The sequence below is a fragment of the Xiphias gladius genome, chromosome 1 (genome assembly GCF_016859285.1).
Source record: "Xiphias gladius isolate SHS-SW01 ecotype Sanya breed wild chromosome 1, ASM1685928v1, whole genome shotgun sequence".
In the NCBI taxonomy this organism is placed as follows: domain Eukaryota; kingdom Metazoa; phylum Chordata; class Actinopteri; order Istiophoriformes; family Xiphiidae; genus Xiphias; species Xiphias gladius.
The window spans coordinates 18,431,185-18,450,277 of NC_053400.1; positions in this window are offsets into that span (position 1 = coordinate 18,431,185).

Sequence of the window (19,093 nt, forward strand, 5' to 3'; positions counted from 1 at the left end):
AGCAGGGAGCTGTTTCTGTAAAACAAACAAACAAACAAACAAAAAACCTCTAAAAACTGACAGTACACTCTCTGCTCAATACCAGACAGCCACAAAATGGCAGACGGAGACAGTTAGCAACTAGCTGTTGAACATAGTGAAGCATTTAGCAGATAAAGAGTTAGATATTTCCCTTAGGAGTTCGTAGAGACTAAAAAGAGCTAAAAGAAAAGTTAATATTGAACTTACATTCATCAGGGGGCCAGAAATTGTTGCTCCACATCTGCCAAATGTGCAAATAGGCAACTGTTGGCTGTCAAGTTTGCCTTATCAATTTACAAGATGATAATATGTCACAGCTTAGTTTGGCTGCTCCCAACTGGAATAAAAAATCAATTCTTAGATTCTCAAGTATTTGCTGGGTTCTCAGAACATGGCAACATCACTAAAACAAAGACCTAACAGGGCTACCTCGTTTACCGTTGTTTGTAGGTAAATTCGAAAGTGAGCGCACTCTTAATGTCGCTGATAATCCCTCATTGAACAGAAAAACCTAAATTACTTACCTACTCCTACCTACAACTGTGGAAAGTATGTTGGGTCAACGTTAAACCAGGATGGTGGTCTGTAAACTGTGATGTATGTTTACAAAGAGATGCCCTCTTTTTTTCCTCCAGAGAAATCTGTCTACAACCACCTGATTGCTAATGCTTCTTGCCCCATCTGACCTATTTTTTGAAATGATGCTTCATTTTAAGATCTCAACAAATCCTTTTGTTAGAAAAATGTTGTCATAATCGACAGAAATGATGGCCAGAGCTATGGAAATGAAACCCAAGTTATAATAAACAGTGGTTTTCATTTTTGATTCATTCTCAATGATGGCATGTACACGGGGCACCATAATCACATAAAGCCACTTCTCCATTTTCCATTTACTCCGCTCCCTGCTGAAAAGTGACATTTATTTATTGGTTCCAAAAAATAAAACTGGCACAGGGCAACACTGGTTTACACAGTCAAAGAAAAAATAAAGTTACATGCTATTTACTGACAGGAGGCATATATACTATGACAGATGTTTTTTTTTATTCATTCACATAAAGGACTGTATACGTCAGAGCAGTTATGGCAAAGCTCCGTGTGGTCTCAACCCTCTGCAGGTTGGCCTTTCATCCAACTCGGCACTGGTACCACGAGACCATCACACTAAACAGAAAACAAATAGTAATAAAGGGCCTTGCAAAAGGAGAGAAGCAGCTGTGACTGTGTCTGTGACCCAAAGTCCTTTGTGAGTATTCTTTAATCCTGACACCTGCAAGCCATTTCATCATGATTTACAGTGGGGAAAATGAAGGCTGGGGGCAGGGAGGCCACCAGAGGAACTGTTTTCACAACAAATGATGAGGAACACACTGTTGTTTCTTGCAGGCAAGGCATTTGTAGTGTGTTGTTTACTAGCATATGGATGGCGTGATCTGACAATGAAAGCACTGACAGAAAGTAGGCTTCTCAAGAGACTGCATGAATGTATTATTGTATTAATGTATGCACTTACTGTCTCGTGTTTGAGTGGGGAAAGAAGCAGGAGAGTAGAGGAGAGTGTGACTGAATAAATGATTGTGTGTGCGTGTGTGTGTGTGTGTGTGTGTGTGTGTGTGTGTGTGTGTGTGTGTGTGTGTGTGTGTGTGTGTGTGTGTGTGTGTGTGAGAGAGAGAGAGAGAGAGAGAGAGAAACCAACTAAAGATAAACACTTTGGAGGTTTTGGGACAGGATATTGAGCTCACATGAATGATCGCTTAGTGGCTGAAAGTCGCCCAACTACTCACCCATAATGTCTTGATATTATGATATTGTTTACATTCACTCACTTTCTCATGTCATTACTTGTGTGTGAGTTTGCCACATGCTGAATTACTCTGGGTTTGGACATACTGACTGTGTTGTATTGCGCAATGTAGCAGCAATAATTATGTCTGACAAACACTGTTCACATGTGGTGTAAGTATTTACACCACATGAGTTGTCCTACCTATACACATTTTGGAGTTTACGTCTGCCCATTATTAAATAAGTTATTCCCTAAGACAGCAAAGACTTATAAGTGAAGAAATTCCAGGTTGTGACAGTCTTTTTTTTGTGGAACTCAGCTGCCGTCAACATACATTATTACTATTAATCATTGCCTCAATCATTGAACTAATAAAAGTTGTTGAAATACTTATGTAGCTAACACAATTATTTTTCACGCCCTGTCGTAAATATGATGACAGTTTTACTATGTTGTAGTTTTTTTGTTCAGTGTACTCTTCAAATTGCATTTTCCATAAGAATGTTCTCTCCCAGGTTTCAGTATCTTTGCCCATTAAATCTGAAAAATGTCAACAATAAGGCAAAGAAAAACACACTAAGAAACTAAATTAAGAGCTTTCCTCGCTCAGCAGAGTGCCATTTTATAGTAATCCTCAACTGTTAAATTGACTCCTCCAAGTCTGCCCAGAAAAACACATCATGTGCAGAATCTTTTCTTTTCCACTCAGCTCACTCAAACCAGAGAGGTGCGGAGGAAAGAATGAGCTGAAAGTGAGATCCTCAGGTTCCCGTGGCATCACTACCTGTCGAGTGTTCACAGCTCTAAATCCTGCTAAATTCTTCAAACAGTAACCACCTCTTCTCAAGTTCTAAAAATATCACTGTCAGTTTTTTAACAAATTGCACAGTGCCCATGACTTGAAATATCAAGCCCCACTTCATTTATCAAGACCTTCTGAGAAGTGTAATTTTACTATACATTGAGCAAAACAAAGGAAATTCAGGTTACCTCTACTGGCATGGCAGGAAAAAATCTCAAAACCAAAACTGTCTGCATGGCTGCATACAACAAGAGGGTGAGGAAAAGTATGCAGCTTTTTTTCTAAAACTTTGAACCAACCCTTTTAGAGTATTATTTCACAAATGTTCTTGCATTGGCACAACTGGAATTACACTGCAATCTTATGAAAAAAGGAATACTTAATATTACTGTATCTTACCAAACTCAAATTAAGTAATTCTCTGCGTTCAGCAAGGATGCAGTTCCTTCCCTATGCTAACTGATATTTAAATTAATCCTCTAGAAGCGTTCAGCACATAACAGAAGGAAGACCTGTGGTATCTGTGGTATAACTGTCAGAAAGAGGGCAAGAATATATCTGTATGCAGATGATGTGCCTCTGTACCGATCTTTATATTCTGTACAAGATTTAATACAGAAACCTATTATACATGTCAAGTGAAGCCCCTTAGATGAACTGTAAAAAACTGTAGGTTCCACAAAGGACTGTCATATTGGATACACCTAATTGAACACTTTACTTTTGTGCAGCACAACTTAATTAACTCACAGCTGAGATATCACACAAGATAAATTTGTTGTCCTGCAGTGCATTATCAGTACAAGAAATAATAACATTTTAAATTCAAAACCATAATTAATGTGCTGCTACCCAAACGCTCACAAATGACTTAAAATTCCTAACTTTTGCCACATACAGTATTTAGTATTAATATCATATCAGACAAATCATGAAATAAGATCTGTAACAGGTAGTGTTGTGTTTTCATTGATATCTACTGTGTAAACTGTACAATGCTTCACTACAGACTTACTGTAAATTGTTTGGTTGCTAAAACAGAGAACATCTTTATTTTACTGCCTTTGTTGTGTGTGTCACAGACATAATTAATTACATCCAGTTTTTGATTCAAGTTATGGCACATTCAAATACTAAACATCAAGGTGTGTGGGGAGCAGTCCAAACTGTCCTCCTGTAAAAAATGACCCCAGAGGTCGTCTGTGCAAGCAGCTTATTACGACCCATAGTTACATTTTATTCTTAAGTGACCTCTAGTGGCCAAGGTATTTATGGCCGGAGCAAAGGAGGAAGTCAGGTCAAGTAGTATGAAGAATGGCAGCGTCCGTGTTAGGAGGCATGGGTCGAGAAAAAACAGGACCTTCTCACAGGAGACCGCTGTTTGTTTCCCGTGTGAAACTAATAGTCAGTGTTGTTTCTTTTGTTCATGACCATTCCACAACCTTAACTGTGTTTATTATTTTAACCATGACAACGAAGGTCCTCTAACCTTAACAAATTACTTAATTTTAACCCAAACCACGATGTTTTCCTAAACGTAACCAAGTAGTTTTTGTGCCTAAACCTAACCAAACTGTGACAGTTCCACAGGCTTGTGTTTACTATTGTTACCATGATGATGAAGGTCTGGTATGCCTGCTGCTGGTACGCACCTATGGGTCAGGGTAGGGACAAGTGACGACCTATATGGTCATTTAATTTGGAGGACTTGTTGGAACAGTGAGGTGTGTGTGCTTCAGCTAATAACACAGACTGTTTAGTTTTTATTACAGTAACATAGGCAGTTGTGTTTTGCAGCTGATCAGGTTAGTGTTATTAATAGTCACTTTTCTTACTTAAAACTCGATCCTTCTATTTGCACATTATTTTCTTTTGGTCATTGTTCGTTCCATTTGGCTGCATCTCATTAAACTGCACTTACAGTCTGATTACAACTATTATGCTTTGATTATGAAACTTTCAAAAAAATAAAAGAGGAGAGGAAGAGAAGAAGGGGAAGTAAAAGAGGAGACAAGGTGTGGCACCATATTGTCAGTCTGGTTTATGTAGAGGCATTAAGTTCAGGGTATTCTTGACATGAACAATTTCTAATTGAGTAACCCCTTCCCTGCAATTCTGACAGAAAGGTGTGGAGGGAGGAGGTCTCAGCCGCTGTTGGACATGTACTTCACTTGAGGCACACTGATGCCTTGAAACACTGTAGGTCCAAAATGACACTGATATCCTCCACAGAGTGAACTTCAGAGCTGTCATGTGTCAGTGAAACTGTAAAAGTATAATGGCTAGTACCCGACATGGGGTTTCTTAAAGACATTCCAACACAGAATATCCTTTGTCTATTTCCTTCTTTGACCTCTGGATTACAGGTGAGGGGTCAAACTGTCACATACTCCATCCTTGCAAAATCCTTTATCAGATGTTGTCTTTCGTCTTTGGCAAGAAAATCTTCCTCCTTTCTCAGAGAGAGATACACTGTGCCAGACACTTAAACTTTGTGCGTCTTCCTCTAGACAGTGCCATTTTGGCCCTTTTCTCTCCTCTATAACCATAAAATTCCCCAAATTCTGTGTTTTATAAATCACTGATTTCCTTCAAACAAAACATTTTAAAATATTTTTGTAAGGCTTTACATTAACCAGATATCAGACAAAATATCTTACATTCTCAAATAATTAGAAATGTTATGTTGAACTATTCATTGTAATTACAGTAATAGTATGGCAGCAAACAAATGGTCATCTAATATCAGAAAGCCAAATGAGGCACAGGGGACTGGTAATAGTTATGAGTGTCATGTGTATAGTTTACCTCAGCTGTAATAATGAGAGAAAAGCTTTTCAACACAACACTGGAGCTCGGATGGAGAGTTGGACAATCAACGTGCCCTGCAGATCATTTTTTTCCAGCACACTTATCTTTCCATGATATAATGTAGTGTTGCGTAAATCACTGAAGTGGGCTGGTATCAATCAGCCCCCAAAACAATTCCCTAACTCAAAACACGTTTAGGACATTGGATATTTATCTTGTGACCTGGAGATCTTTATCTTGCAAATTAAAAATGAGCCTGATGGCAGTGAAGCTTGTTTAATATCCATCAGCTGACACATAAATCAACCAGAAACAACAACAAAGGACCACAACATAGACTAGAATCACCACAAAAATACTAAATTGCAAAAGTGTGCGGCAGAGCACCACAAATTTTACAAACTAAATGACTGTAGCCACTTTCTGTCTTTTGAGACAATTTGTGATTATAAATCTGTTCTGATATATTCATGCTACACTACATAAATTCTAGCTTTGTGTTGTAAATTTTAGAAGATTCTTTGTTGTTCTTTGGCTTGGAATCGTAATAAATGTGTGATTAATGGCAACTGCATAAGAAAAATTGGTTGCAAAACAGTTTTTTTGGCAAAAAGTCTTTTTATATATCTTTATTGGCATATATTTCTTTTTGTTGCTTTTCTTTATTTTGAAAGCAAATTGTGACATCTTACCTCACCAGCACACATTAGTTAATTTTTTTCTTTGTGTTTTTATCCTTCTGCTTTTGGACATGTTTTATTGTGCGGATAAACCAAATGAAATAATTATAACCAAATATGACCATATCTGGTAATAAGTCATAAATAAAAGTTAAATTAATTCAAATTTAACACCTTTTGTTCTACTCTTGATGCAATCTCTATTTTGCTCTTAATCATGTACTTAATATTTTTTTCAGTTAAAAGGTTGAAATTCACCTTCCAGCACCACTGAAGCTACCTCAGCTTTCTTTCTTCTCACACTTTTTTTCTTTACTCTTGTTTAGCTTTTCTCCTCTCTGCGCTGCCTTCCCAGAGATGACACTGTCATATTTTGAAACATCTCTCTCTTGGTTGGCGCTGCTGTGCTTCCCTCTCTCTCTCTGTTTCTCTTTTGTTAAGGACCACACAGAGGGATGACATGTTGGAGGCACATCCAGGCTGGGTGGCCCGGCTGCAGGAAAGATGTGGGTGACAGGATCAGCCTTCAACAGACTATGGGAGTAATGCGTGTAGACAGTGTAAAACCAGTCTTTTGGAGACCTGTAGAAAGAGCAACGCTGGCAATTCTGAATAAATGCACTTTGAAGAAAAGAAGAAAAAAAGTTCTTTGGGAGCCTTGTTTTAGCTGCGGGCTCCTGCACTGGACTCCCATGCACTACTAATGTCTTTAAACATCCTAGGCAATAGAAGTAACTCTAATTTATCTAATTTTCAATTTCCCACCAGTTTATTTAAAGAATCATCTGGTAAAATTCAACATGTACAGATTTCAGAAGTAAGCTTGGAAAATTAAATGATGGCTTTTCTATGACATGTTTTTACAAAAATGAACTTTCATAAATTATATCCCCACTTTTACTTTTCAGGAAGGTATATAATTTCCAAATTTACCTTTCTAGCTTCCATTATAACAGTGCCCTTGTCTTTCTAAACAGTGTTTTGAAGTGTTATATAATGTTTTTCCAGACAAACAATGGAACAGAAAATTCCAAAAAGTTAATTTGCAGCTTTTTTAAAGACAATTATTTTTAAAGTCTATATTCAGTTCATATTTTTTTTGGATCATATTTTCATTTAAAATTCTCATCTATCTGTGACATGTAGCTGTAAAACATTTTATGACTCAGTGGTGGGCTCATCAACACTGAACCACTTCTGTGACGTTCAAGGAGGTCTGAGAATTCCTCGAGCCGAAGTGTTTCCTACCAGAGTCATTAAAACTCTTAGGTCCCTGCAAAAAATAGAGATGATCACCCCCTTTCCTGATAATCAGCTTGTAGCATTTAGCACGTACTTAACAAAACAAATGGCCCTAGTGTGTGTGTGTGTGTGTGTGTGTGTGTGTGTGTGTGTGTGTGTGTGTGAGAGAGAGAGAGAGCGAGAGAGAGATGGGGAGAGAGAGAGAGAAATCCACTGATGCTGGACACTGTCAAGGCTGAGTGGCTGCAGAGAAAATAGATCAGAAGTGTCATCACTAACAGGCCCCTGGATCCCAGCAGTTCGACAGCTTCTACATTCTTGCTCTGGATGAAGAATGGTGCGACTGGTGATTGTTTATTTTGTTTCTCTATCTTGTCTTAGCAACCCCCTTTTAATGAGAATGTGCAGTTGCACAGTTCCTTTCCAGTTAACTACTTTTTAGGCAGATAAACAGAAAATACCCTTTGGGTTTTTTTAGAGCCACAGTTGTGGGAATATGGGAAGCAGGGAATCTCATACAATAAAAAAACAAAAACACGCCATTAAAATTCAGTTTATCTAGTCTAAAACTCTCTACTTTGCACATTAACTTGAAAAACTGTTTCAGTGTTTTTCTTAATAACTGCAGAGATAACATGAGTCATGAATATCCCAAGTGTAAACAAATCAATATGAAACCTCTACACCCACAGGCCTCGTGGCCTGACATATGCTATGAATAGACAAAACATTTAAAGATTATAATAACATGCCAGATGAGGTGGATGGAAATAAAAAGGTGGATCATCTTGGGAATGGAAAAAGAGGTGCAACAGCTTAATCATTTCAACAAAACTGAGAATGAAGTCTGTGCGTTAGTTTTTCAAATAATCCTCTGAGCAGGGACCAGTTAGTTGGGACATGTAAGACCCTGTTACACATCATAGTGAATGTGGTTTCATATGTCAACATAGAATAAAGCATGTTAACTCACTCTATAGCAGGGGGAGGAGAAAAAAAGAAACATTCAAACAAATCTGCTGTCAGTAGACAGATAAAGACACAATCGGCAGTGTGTGTGTGTGTGTGTGTGTGTGTGTGTGAGTGTGTGTGTGTGTGTGTGTGTGTGTGTGTGTGTATGTGAGAGAGAGAGAGTTTGAGTGTTCCCCGGGCACTAGTAGGTGGTCAGGTGGTCCTCTGTGCTCTCCAATCAAGCGTCTCACCACCACACCAACCACCCCAATGCCATTGTGCGACGCAGAAGCTGCATGACTGATGTAACAAAAGAGGAGACACTGATCTTCCAAGACAAGCTCTGCTCTCAGCACACTGTGTTGTGTGGTGAAGGAAATGAGCTGATCCTCCTGAGCAGACCGCAACTAAGCTTTGCCTTTTTTTTTTTTTTCTACCGTAGTAGCGCCTAATACACAGCTCCAGGAGGACGGAAAACTTGGGAACAAAATAAATTTGTGTAATAGGCCTTGTAAGATCCAAGTAGACTGTGGTAATAATCTCTGATAAAGGCTAAAAGGGAAATCCCAAGCTTTTACTAACCAAAGTAAACTCAGGAAACTGGAATACGACTCTCAGAGGCTACATTTTATGTTTATATAGAATATTTTACTCAACGTAAAACTTTCATAATATGTAACTAAACCCATCCAGCACACAGCCCTGACAGGTGTGGCATTTCTAGTGTACCCTTGAGCATGGTACTTCGGCTCACTTATCACAGCTTAATTCAGTTGCTCTAATAAAACAATACAGCTGCATAAACATGTTACAAAATGTGTGAAATCTAAAACAGAGAGCATCTTTAATGCTCCCTGGATAGCGCCGTCTGCTATAGGGGCCCATGAATCATTTCACTCTGTAATGTAATGATTTAAGAGCTCACTATTTGTCACAATGTCAAGTGGCACCATGCTGGGCCAAGGTGTCGTTTTCTTAAGTGTCCTTTGCTGTGAAAGTCCACTCTCCCAAATGGTAGAATGGGAGGCCCCATTTGGGGTGGCTGGTTGAAGCTGTGACCGAATGAATATGTCCTGGGCTTTTACACCTGTGTTTGACACAGGGGATATTCAGCAGTGAGTGGGAGAGTCAGCCAGCTGTGCTCCCTTGTGGTAGCTCCAGGGATAGCCTGGAAAATGTCAAATGTAAAATTCCTTTTCTGTAACCCACTGAAGTCAACTCTGTCTGTTGACAATTCTCTAAATTGATATTTTAAAAAAATAATTTTACAACTTCTGAAACACACATGTTGTTGTGACTCAACGGTCCCGACTTAGTTGTATTCTGGCTTCTTTTTTTTTTTCATGTAACTGCAGATGTATGATCGGTTTCGAGCAGTCACGCTTAACATGAAAACTTCTTGAGATGAGGTCACAATATGAAGACTAAAGCCAGTATTTTCTTGGGGCTGGGGCTCATTGCTTCTCTCAGTTGTGTGAGATGTAATTGCTCACTAAATAACCATCTCTCAGGGGTGGCCAGCCTGCCATTCAGCACATGTCTGCACAGTGTCCTCTCCCGCTCTAAGGCCAGTCCAACACGTACAGTGGCTTTCCTCTGTCTCCCAGGACAGCTCAACCAGCAGCTTCATCAAGGCTGATTTCTGGAGACATTCCTCTCCCAGCCACATATTCACCTGATGCAAAGCAGACCTGTGTCCTGTTCACTTACTGGCGCAGGGAAACAAGAGGAGTCTCCCTGCTGCAGACACTGGAGGGTCCGATTTGCCAAGACACCATGGTGGAAGAGTTTGACAGCAAGACTTTTTTTTACAGCCATCAACTGATAACGACACACACTTGCACCCACAAACACACACACACACACTATAATCACACTATAAATGTACAGATACACTGACCCTTGGTGTCACACAAGTCTTGTGGGCCTCAGTTGAGCTGTTCCTCAGCTTTATCACTGTGAAGTGCATCAAGTCCCCCTGCCACCCAGCTACACTTGGAGCAAACACAACGCTCTTTTTGGTTAAAATTAAAATTATTATTATTATTATTAGTTTTTGTTCTTATAAAAAAAGATTTGACCCCTGAGGCAAATCTTGTTTTTTTACAGAACACCCAAAGTTGCTGTGGTGTTATTTATACAGAAATCATTTCACCAGAGGAGAAAAAAAAATCTTTATTTATGACCCTGACAATGACACAAGAATAGGTTCAAGCCCTTCTCCATCTGTTTGCAATCCCAGTGTAATGCTATCATCACCTGTTTCCATGGTCCCGGTCACATCTGGCTTGCATTACAAAAAAAAAAAAAAAAAAAAAAATCACACAAGGTGCATTTTTCTTCGCTCTTTGTATGTGCTTTACTTTAGCATTTGGCTCATATATCTGAAATAGGCTACAACAACAAATTAAGATCTGAGACATTTAGAAAAAAACACTGGTATCGAGCAGCAATTTGCTTTAAATTTCAGAATCTGACTCCCTGGGGGTCTGACCATAGGAAACACAGGAGTATAAGAACTCTGTAAGGTTTATTGCAATTTAAAGATAGTTCACTAAGATAACAGAGGGTTCAGTTCTCAAAGTTGGCCAGGAATGACTCCAGTTTGTTTGTAGTTAAATCCATTTACTTGTAAATAAAGCTGAATCCCTTCCGATGTGCATCTAATTTGAAGCTAGACCTGCACTGCAAATAGTAGTTCCACTATATCAAATTAGGCAAGCAAAATGTAGAGTTAATAACATTGAGGTCATCCTATAGTCCTCTGATCTAATGTTAAATGGATATATATGTGTGTGTTTGTATATATTTGCAGCTACAACATCACACATGTTTTATGCACTTATATACTTGCATGTCTGGGGTTTAAGAGGGGGTAACATAGGCCATATGATACCATAACTGTAAGGACACACACCATAGGGTAGTGTACTGTAAAGGAACTCTTGCCCAAGGAAGTGTATTTCTCTGCCTCATAACAGTCTGGAATTTGTGTATCCTCTCTGTCTCTCCCATGGACACCAGCTGTGCAGCTGGTGCTTGCTGGAAACTGCAGTTAGCCTGTAGTCGTGAGGGATTTTTAACACAATTCTCCCATGTGCATTCAAGGAAGCAGTAATGTCATGCAATCGGGGCCATGTTATCATTGTGTGGATCCTGGAGAGTGATGTCAGAGGAAAAAGGAAACTAGCTAACTCCCAAACCAAAAGAGCAAAGGTTAGAGGCAGGTTGGCAGAGACCCAGACTGGCTTAAAGAGTTTCCTTATCCCCCTTTCTCTTTTGCTTCCCTTAAAAGCATAGTCGCTTCATCCTAATGGCTTGCATGAACAGGATGCTGCTTGCTTTGGCATATCTGGTTATGAGCTGTGATTTATCATAATGGAGTAATAGTTATCATTTTGGGGTTAAAGATAACAGCTTTATTAAATTGAACATCCTGTGAGATGAGTCTGCATTGATGGAACACACTGTTGTAAATGGATGAAACCGAGAGAAATGGTTGGATGGACAAACTAATTCACTTGCTACATTAACGTGAGCTTTTCATCATCTGTAATGAAAAATCAACCCCAGCTAATCTATTACATGAGAGGTCATTTAACATTCCTTGAATGTTCGTATTGTATCACTCTTCTGGAGGGAGAGATAAAAGTTGACTTTTTGAAAATTCAGATTTCTGTCCTGAGGGAGTCTGTGCAGCATTAAAGCATCTGATAGAGTTTGCTACTTTAAAATGTGTCAAATGTCATCGCACAAAAATGGACACAGACTACTGTGACACACTTTCATAGTGCGGCTCAAAACAGAAAATCTTTGATCACTGGAAACATTTTTTCCATCATCATTATCTAGTTATTATATTTTGGCTGTATCATGACTCAGCCCTGCTCTTCAATGGTGACAGATACAAATTTAAGTTGGATTAGGTTTTTTGGCAGACCAGCACTGTACAAAGTTCAGAGTAGCACTTATTATGGGAATCTGAGGCGACAGTCTCACAAGGAGATATACCGTAGAGATAGATAGGTTTTTTTTGTGTAAATGTGACAGGAGAAGAATTAAAATTGTAAAGTGAGTCCGTATAAGTGAAGTTTTGTTACCACTTGAGCAGATCACCCAGTTCAATCAGAGGAAGTGCACCTGTAGTACATTGGATGTACACTGATACTCTGAGTTCCAAGACTGGATTACTGATGGTTCCAGAAAGCCCAAAGGCCCCACGTTGGCTGTGTGTCAGTCAGTTTGGGAAATTTGATTAAATGCAAATTTGTTTGGAAAGTGCAATATCAACTGGAGAGATAAGAGCCTTCCAGCAGTAATATTCTGGCAGAAGGCACAATATACTGTAATTTGGGCATGTCCTTATCTGAGTCTTCTTAAAAGTCTTCAGATGCCGTGCAAACAAGTTACGATGAAGTACATGCACGGTGTGCTTATCTACAGAATGCATTGTAGCAGTAGTGGTGGAGGGTAAGGAGTGATGGGAGCTCTGCAGCAGTTATAATGTACTTCAATTTATTTCATGCCCTCTAGAGACTTGATAATAGATTTTAATTACTTCCTATAAACTACCCTGCCCCAACGTTGTAAACTTATGTCCTTAAAAGAACATTTCAACAAAGAAAGTTTTTTGGGAAAACTGTTGCTTTGTTTAGCTGATTTGACATCCTTCAATAGGACTAGTGTTGTCAGTGGAGCTAAAAAAAGATACCGGTGTGGTTCTGTTTCTGTACCGGATGCAGCCTGTCCTGGGATCACACACAAGTATCATCTTAGCAGTCTGTCTTGGCCGAGCCCCTGTCCAGCAGTCCTCGCTGATGCCATCTTGTGTTTCCTGTTCGCCTGCATTGGAATATACAAATGGACATATGCAGTCTAAAAGTTACTTTTCTTTGTGACAGGCTGATGAGAGACGGTCAATTCCCTTCCTGTTCACTGTATGAATTTTACCTGATGAATTTTACCTGAGAACAAGTGGTCTACAGAGTACAAGATTCTTTGATTTCTCCCTATGCACTTCAGGCCCCATGCTTGGGGAAGAGATGTCTGGTCACACCAGCATCAGATATGAGTTCTCTTCTTTAGTTGCTGCTCTTATGTTTATCACGTTAATAATGAAATCCATCCTGAATTGAAGAATTATTTTGCAAGTTGAAAGTTAAGAGGCATCAACCTGCCCAAGCTGCAAAAAGATTTTTATTAGATTGTTACTGATTTTCACTAACAGTCTACCAGGTAGCGTAGAAGCAGATAATGGTGAGGGATGTCTGATATGCAGCCAACTGGACTTTGCTTATTTGGTTTTGATGGTTCACAGCTTGTTCTTGTGCTGTCCTGTCTGCAAGGGGAGAAAGGATGGAAAGGAAAACAACTTTCTTGTGCTCTTGCATAGAACTGCTGTTCGGTGATATCTCAAACCTTAAAATTTCCTCTTTCTTTACTGAGCAGAGAGTGTACGTCACACGAGAAAAAGTATCCCGTTGAATTTAAAAGAACAACAGGATTTGGCAGATCAGTTAGAATAAATGTTTTTGCACAAGAGGAACAGATACTGAACTAAAACTAAAAACTAAAAACCAGACTGTTATAAAATCACTTAAGAAACACTGGTGGCATGTCTACCCTCCCTCTTTCTAGGAACAGAGTTCAATGGACCAAACAGTGCCTTTCAGACCCGCATCAGTTGAACTTCCAAATGGTTACTGTCCTTCTATTTGTAAAACCATTCCTGGTTCTACAATACACTCCAGTAGCGCTGTATTATGAAAAGAAACAAATAGTTCTGTGTAGTACAGTAAAAGCTCCACTGGAGATCAGCTCCTACATGCTGCCTGTTGCAATGTCCAAACATGTAAACAACACTGATTTGTTGTAGACATTCTGTAGTTTCTGTGGGAGTTTTGTGTTTGTATACTTTGGTTTGTAGGTTCTTTAGGTTTGGAGGAAATATTTATTTCCTTTCACTTCCACAATAAGACACTGCTTTTTCTGGGCTGTTTGAAAAAATGCCATAAACATTTTAAAATTTCCCTATTCAGTAATTAAAGGGTACAGTAAAACCATACTGTATTACTAACAGACAGGAAAATGGGTAACAGTACTGATGCAGTGAATTGTATGATGGAATGAAATTAGTAATGGTATCATTTATTTTAAATATTTGATCGGCTAAGAAAAAATTTACTTTGGGAAATAGTTATGTTATGTAGTTATGTTCATGTTCTATACTGATGATAATGATGATAACAATACTTTGTAGCAGTGATGTAGCATTTGTAAATTGTGATGATCAAAACTGATAGACTGTTAGAGAATACTGACATGCAGTTTGGCTCCTTTTCATGACGAAGCTATCGTGAAAGGACACATTGGCTACCCTTCTCTGCCTAAAATGTCATTGTATCTTTTTTCATAATATGAAATTATCCAAATCTGAGGTAAAACTGCTCAGCCTTCATATCCTACAATCAAATTATTATATTGAAAAAACTGTTAATCAATAGCTGGAGAGCCTTTCAAGTTGCAAAAAAAATGGGGATGCTTTGTGCACTATGTGGTAAATTAAGTTACCCAAACCACTCTCTACTTTCTCATGTAAAATATTTTACGTATGCATGGAGGGATTATGACACAATAAGCCTCCCACCCCTCCTACACAGGAGCAAGATGGTTCCTTAATGTTTTCTCTGTGTGTATCAATATATCTTTTGTGTTCTGCTTTGGTCAAGGGTTCGTATCCTGTAATTATTTAAAATGTACTGGCTAATCGAAAAAGGACTTAGAGTATTCTTTCTTGTTAGGTCTTTCGTAAACACAAATATGTCCCCCCCTTATTCTCTGTACTTCTTCCCTTGTACATACAGGTAGGTAAACAGGTACCCACAAAATATTTACACTGTAATACGCAGGCTGCAATCTGAAGCATTACAGAGAGAAAGAGAGAAAAGACAGGTAGCTTAAAGTTCAAACATCCTTCTTTGACTCATACTTGGTCGTACACACAGATGGAAACTATTTCATCATCATTAGTGACTGTGAGCGTTATAATCATTTTTGCTGACATCACTCTGGACGTGGTTATTTCTGAATATTCATACTTAGAAAATTCACACCCCTCCCAACTTTCAGGAGTACATCATGATGATGGAAATTATGATGCATATGATGAGTTTGCTGTAAGTAGTTATATTTGCAAGCCAGCTGAGCCTACGCATTTAGGTTTCTCCACCTTGAGAAGGCAAGTATTGAAACCTTCCTTTGGGTTGGTCTGGTAGGCATCCTCCTCTACCTCTCTTGCCCCCATTGTGTTGAAGAAAGCCCTACTCAGGCTTGGCCATAGACATGTCAAGCACAAATTTTATGATGACATTCAAAGCCGCAATGTCACCATCTCATTTAAGACCTTAAGGTAAAAATGAGTCATTTCATTAGTCCCAGAATGAATTTGGCACACCATGGAAAACCAATAGATCACTTCAGTAATTTTGTTCTTAAGGAAGTTATATCTCAGTGGTGGAATCTAAGAAACTGTGCTGCAAAATTGAACCTTTGGGACTATTGAGCAGATGGAGGGATTAGCATGCAAATGGCCATCATAGATCATCTTTCTGAGCATAGGGTAATGGCTGGTGAATGATACTTATCAAGGTCCATAAGTGCTCCTTCCAATAAATACATACTCCAGGTCATTTGTATTGGGATTCAAGTGTTGATGGATATGGGATTACCACTTAACCTTGGAGTAATTCCAAGACACCGCTTAAATCATCTGTTACATTATCTCTCCCATAACAGCTTGACCAGTCTTTAACGATATCACTTCTTAATGCAAAATATGTTTTATGTGATAAATTAAACTGGAGGTTTTAGAGACCTATTAATCACATACTATAGATGTACTCATGACAGGCATGGCTATCCTTTTATTTTCAAAAGGTTGTTACTGTGCACTGTGTATCTTTAATGTATAACAATGTTCTTATGATTTTGGTTCTTTGATGTGTTACGGCTTTGCACACACGACCTGAAGACAATAGGGAAACTTTATGTTGTCTGTTCAGGAAACACTATGAAATTAACAATACATGCAACCAGCTTCTCAAACATATTTAATCTTCTTCAGGTTAAGCAGGTTTGAATCTGCCAACTAACAAAGCAGGACACTGGTATATAAAAGTTGACTGTGATCATGGGCTTCTTGTTGGAGGCCGGCTTTCATTTCCCAACCAGCACTTGACCCTGACCCTGCCCGCCACAGTTATATTTGAAGAGTTTCATTCCACTGTTTGCAGTGTAAAATCAAAAAGGAAGTTTGGTCTGGCACATGATTCCTCAGAAACTGTTTTTAAGGAGAGCATCTAAAAACGTATACTTAGTTTAATAGTTACTCAGAATTGACTTGAGGTATGTGTCATAAGTTTATAGCGTAGCTTAACATAATACTTACATGCTCACATGTATGTTGAGAGAGTTACTGGTCACTGTAATAATTTCTCCTCTCCATGGGCAACTAACCGCAAAGAGATCCATTCCTTGTGTGAATCTGGGGTAACAGAAGCAAGACAAAATCCACGGTCCTCATTCTGTGCAAAAATACATTCTCCACTTCAGTTGAAACTTGTAGTTTTAGTCTTTTTACTACTAAATGTATTTCGGTTAGGCTGTACCTGGTCAAAGAAGTATTTTTGGGAAAATGCAAAAACCAGTTTGCTAACATATTAACAATGACAATGCTAACATGCTTGTGTTTAGAAGGTATAATATTTACCATGGTCGCCATCTTAGTTTAACATGAACAATTATGAACCTTATGGTGGCTCTGAACAAAAAGCCAGGGGATCTTCAAAGTTCTGTAGGAGACGTCCTCTGGGGACTGTGAATGTCTGTACAAAATTTTGTTCCAGTCTAGACATGTTGAGCTATTTCAGTCTCGACCAAAGTGCTGGACCAACACAACGACCTACGGACCAGAAATGCCAAGCATATTGTCATGCTGCTAGCATGGCTAAAAAAGACTTTCACTTTGGAAGTTGCTTTTGTTGTCTTGGTTAGCATTGGCTGAACTTGTCATACAGTTTTGGATGGAACTGAGACTGTGAATTTTTCACCCCATTTTTTACACTGGATTTGCACTGGGAAGGGATCTGTTCAAAGCCAGTATGGACAGGAGGAATCGTTTTAGCAACCCTTAACTCTTTCAGTGGACATCAGGGCATGTGAGTAATGCATTAACTTAGACTTGGAAAAATCTGAATCTATCCTTTAATACTGGAATCCAGTTTGTTTTAGACATTTTCAGATGGTGGATGTCTCATTTCTGATTGAAACTCTTTTTACAAACTCAGTTTTGATGGTAAAGCAAACAAATAAGTAATACTGGCAGCAGCAGTAGTAGAGGAGGAAAACATTTTATATTTGTCACTGTCTATAACTCAAAAAAAAAATCATCAACCCCAATATTTGTTTTACAAACTACTGATCTAATCTGATCAGAATGATTTGAATTTACCAAACCTTTGGGTTTTTAAGAAGCCGTGTCTTACTGATTGCGATTTGCGTGTTATTAATTAAGTTTACTACTAGTGTTTTGCAGCTTCCTCACAATATGTTCAATCCTTCTGGATATAGTAGTTCTTAGTTTCTGCTCTTCTCAATATCAAATCTAATATTTCAAACTTCTAAATCCTATAATAGCACACAGGGACTCACAAGCTCTCATTCCAGGCAGCAGATTCACAGATATAGAAAAATGTTATTTTTTGTGATGTTAAACTGTCATGTTATCTTCAGTATCATGCAGACATGAACTCATCACAGCATCACTGTGTGGAGGCGTCTCTGTTCTCCAGATCTGTTCACTCACAAAGTCTCACACTACACTGGTATGAGAAGCATGTACAGAGATGCTTGCACAACATTTAGTGAGACGAATCAGACCTCCACTGCAAGGGCGCGCGAGCACACACACACACACACACACACACACACACACACACACACACACACACACACACACACACACACACACACAGTGCTACAATGTGATACATGTCTCTAAAATTTCTTTGGGAAAAAAAAAAACAGCAAATGCCCTTTAAATGACAAATAAAGAGGGCCAGACAACATGACACATGATCAACCGGACACAGAGAGATATCTCTTTCTGGTTAGTTAAGTCACGCGAGAAAATATTATGAAAAAACAGATAACAGGAAAAATTGCTGGAATATTAAGTGAAGTTATAAACATGGCTTGTGAAGGATATGGGTCCATCTGGACAAAGGGTGAATGTCCCTGTCAGTGTGTGGTCTGTTTCCAAGCTGATGTCCTTAACTGTGGGGTTATCCTTGTACACACTAAAAAAATGAGGCTTTCTAAAGGGTTCTCACTATGGAGATATGGACGTAATTGGTTCTATTTTTCCCGACAAGATTTTTTTTTTCCTTTGAAAAATCCCAAGCAAGAGTCATATAAAGGATTTCAAACACACTTTTCTGTTTGCTACTTAAACATGAATTGAGGGAAGCTCCCTTAGTTCATCTCTTCTGTCATTTGTCTTTCTAATATTTGTTTCAGTTATTCTAAATCAATCTAATATGTGATGTTGCTGTCTCTATGATAGGCTTATTATACATAACTGTAGAAAAATAAATGAAGAAGAAAGAACTATATTTGCAAATTAATTTTACTGTGGTTTTCATGTGCATGAAGCCTTCTTGGTAATACAGTAAACAGAGGACCCAGTGTGCTTTTATTTCATTAGTTCTCTTGCTAGAAGACGCATAAAGGTTCATGGAT